Here is a 3,877-nt window from a genome sequence, read left to right as displayed (position 1 = left end):
GGTGATGAATACAGAGCCCTTACTCCCTCTTCTACGAAATAACGCACCTTGGATTTGGACAAATCACTGTGAAGTTGCATTCCAGCTTATCAAAGACTCTCTTGCGGATGCAAAATTGTTACACCACCCGGATATGACTTTGGAGTTTGGTTTGATGACTGATTCATCGAGCGTTGGTTTAGGTTGCTGTTTGTTTCAAATCAAGGACATCAATAATCAGCCAACGTTCTGTCCCATAGCTTACCCAAGTCGCGTGTTATCATGATGCGAGCACTCCTACACAACCACAGAATTGGAAGCTTTGGCGGTTGTGTGGGCCTTTCGAAAATTCCACTATTACTTGTTTGGAGCACGCACTGTCGTGTACTGCGATCATCAAGCTCTCACATTCTTTCAACAATGCAAACTATTTCACGCTCATCTATCACGCTGGACCTTGGCTTTATAAGATTATAATTTCAGAGTTGTATACATAAAGGGACACCATAACCAGATCGCAGATGCTTTATCTAGACTACCTGAAGGTTTGGAGAACATTACCACTGTGGACGATGAGGAATACCAACATAGCATATTGCTGATCCCTCTGGGTCACGGGGTCCCGGGTTTGATTCCCGGCCCGGTTGGGGATTTTCTCTGCTCGGGAACTGGGTGTTTGTGTTGTCCTCATCATTTGTGACAGTGGCTAGAGTGGACCGTGAAAAAAATTGGACTGAGTAACAATTGGGACTTTGTATGGGCGCTGATGACCGTGCAGTTGAGCGCCCCACGAACCAAACATCATCGTCATCATCGTCATCATCATCATCATCATCATCTTACTGATGAAAATTTGGAATACATGTGTTTGGAATACATGTGTAGTAACCTGTCCTCCAGCAACTAGATGATCATTGGTCTATAATTTTGAGTAAACCGTGTCAGTCAGATCAAGGGCAGCTCCGAAGATTTTTCAAAGTAGTTGAAAATGTTTTGTTTTACAGAAGGTCGGGTCCTTCAGATAATTGGTGTGTATGTATACCATAAGATTACGTGGAAAAGCTCATACTGCACACTCACTACGTTTGGAGACATTTTGGATTACATAAATGCGCAAGCAAGGTAGCTATTGTTACTTTCCGAATATCAGGAGAAGAGTTCAGCAGGTTTTGAAGAAATGCAAAGTTTGTCAGCTGACTGAGCCTTATAACAAAGGTACACAAGATGAGATGCACTGCATCATTCCACATAAGCCCTTAGATCTAATTTCTGTGGACATTTGTGCGCCAGTTCCGAGGGCAAGAGGAGGTAGTAAATACACAGTTGGATTTTTGGACATGTTTTCTAAGTATGTAATGTTTTACCCAATTCGTTATGTACAAAAAGATAATATTTTATGCCGACTCTGATGCACTCCAAGGTTAAACTACTTAGCTCCTATCAGCTGTGAACTCGTTCTAGCTACGAACTTCGTTACATATTGATAGAATGTATTTTGACCTGATCCTTCACTTACACTACATAGACTACCTGTACAGCTCTCACTTCTTAGGTTTCTCATCTTTGTGTACATTATTACGTTAACTACTATTACACATCTCTCTTAGACTTATATGGAACGAGCTGTGTTTTTTTCTTATACCTATTATGACGTTTTGGTCTTTCTACCATCCACCAAAGAAAATGATTTACGTATTCACCTGAGCTGTCTTTGCCTTGTAAGTTTTCACGACCAGATTATGCTTATGTACTTTCTGAAATTTCTATTTTATATTTTCCTGCGTAATTTACCTGTACCATTTTGTACTTCTGATAGACGTCCTGTGAAGATGGCAAACGATCAGAAACGGCAGATATTAAGATTCAAGCAGAACAGCTGATGGTTAAAATGCATAAGACACAAAGAAATGGAAGATATTAGCTGCGGGTGGGTATTTATTGAAAGGACTGACATTATGTATAAGGCGAGGGCGACCAGTTAACTCTTCAGTGGGGATGCACATCAGGCTCGAACTCACGGTAATCGGAGATATCCCGCGAGTAATAAGGATAATGGGCAAGATACGCTACATTAGCAGTGTGTGGTATAAGTTGGGAATTCGGGTCTGACGGGAGGCGTGCTACGGTTGTCTGTGTGGTTGCGGTTATGATGACCAATGTGTCCGGTCAGCGAATCTGCCTCGTAAGCAGATGAGTCGGGTTCAAAAATGGTTCAAATGGCTCTGAGCACTATGAGACTTAACATCTGAGGTCACCAGTCCCCTAGAACTTAAACCTACTTAAACCTAACTAACCTAAGGACATCAAACACATCCATGCCCGAGGCAGGATTCGAACCTGCGACCGTAGCGGTCACGCGGTTCCAGACTGAAGCGCCTAGAACCACACGGCCACACCGGCCGGCTGAATCGGTTTCGAATCCCGGTCCGGCACAGATTTTCAACCTGCCCCAAGACTGTAAATCAGTGCCCACTGGCAGATAATGTCTAATTCCTTTGTGTCTCGATTCACAGTGACTGCACCATCAAAACGGTGTCTGTTCTTCCGGACATGTCCAAAAGAACCAACACTACGTACATACTATTTGGAACAGCGCGTGCAACTTAGCAATTGACCGCCCACAACACGGTAGCTCTACAGGATCTAATTGTCAGTTAGACGATTCAGCTGGATATGGAAACTGAAGAAGAGAATTCTCTTCTCCGGCGAATTGAGGGTATTATCAAGGCCAGACGGGTCGTTGCACGATATTAAAGTGATGTAATTTGGGTTCTTATTTGAGCCCTTCAATACCGAGAGTTTTAATTAGATACGCTGTGCCACTTAGGTAGAGATTCTGTTCCCTTTATTACTACTGCAACTAGCCACCATTCAAAATGATTAAATGTAGCGTATGTGCCAAATGAAGCGATTAAAATTGAGTTCAAGATGAATCTCGAATGAAACCGCACAAACGAAGGACTGGTGTTCGTCGCGATTTTAACTCGCGGTTCACCCGCTTTTGTTCGCCAGTGCTAAAGTTCGGCACGGTCTGTTAGAAATAACTTCGGCCGAGCGGCATAGCACGTCGCAGTTTATGTGGGGTGCGGGGGTTAGAGAAGCGTCACGGGGCTGCGGTCACGGGGCCAGGACGGCAGTGCGGGGTGCCTCACGTGGCAGCCACGTGTCGGTGGCCGGGCGGCACTCAGCATGCACGAGGGCGCACCGCACCGCTGGGGATGTGTTCTGGTAGGGGGTGAGCTGCTCAAGTCATGCGCCGGCTTGGCACACGTCTGCGCGTGACTGCTTAGGAGACTATATACCTGGAGCGCATAACTTTTCCACCTGCCATTTACCGTCTACGAAAGTCATCAGAAAATCAAAAAGAATTTAAAAATAATTTCGACACGACGGTGAGAAATGTGGAAACTGCCCTTAAGTAATAAAAATTCTAAGACGCAAAAGAATTAATGACACTAACTGAACTGATTTAAATCAGTGGGCAAAGTTGAAAATTTGTGCCACACTGGGATTCGAACCCAGGTCACCTGCTTGCAAGGCAGATACGCTGACCGCTGCGCCATCCTGACAGAGTGGTCATCGCATCTGCACAGACTACTCTAGGACGCCCCCCGTCAAACATGTCCGACAGAACAGACACCAGACACATAATTAAGGCGAGAAGAGCCAGTGATCACTCGAGGAGCAGGAGATTAATGTTCAGCGTCTCGTCAACAACGAGGTCATCAGAGACGGAGGGCAGACGCGGATTAAGAAAGGACGGGGATTGTAACACCGCTCGAAACCCGAAAACCCAAATAAGAATGTCATGATAAGTTAAAGTAGGGAACAGAGTTATCCTGACAGGTACGACAACTTTGACAATAATATAACACCTTAAAGTTTTGATGAACACCAG

General features: G+C 44.7%; 1 non-coding gene across 1 annotated transcript; it reads right to left on the bottom strand.

Moving 5' to 3' along the window:
• Positions 1–3,477: 3,477 nt before the first annotated feature.
• Trnaa-ugc (transfer RNA alanine (anticodon UGC)) lies at positions 3,478–3,548 on the bottom strand. Its single transcript has one exon. It is a non-coding gene; the product is annotated as a tRNA-Ala (tRNA).
• Between the last annotated feature and the right edge of the window lie 329 nt (positions 3,549–3,877).

Source organism: Schistocerca cancellata, chromosome 5 (genome assembly GCF_023864275.1).
Source record: "Schistocerca cancellata isolate TAMUIC-IGC-003103 chromosome 5, iqSchCanc2.1, whole genome shotgun sequence".
In the NCBI taxonomy this organism is placed as follows: domain Eukaryota; kingdom Metazoa; phylum Arthropoda; class Insecta; order Orthoptera; family Acrididae; genus Schistocerca; species Schistocerca cancellata.
The sequence above is the reverse complement of the archived record's forward strand: the minus strand, read 5'-3'. Positions and strand labels throughout refer to the sequence as shown.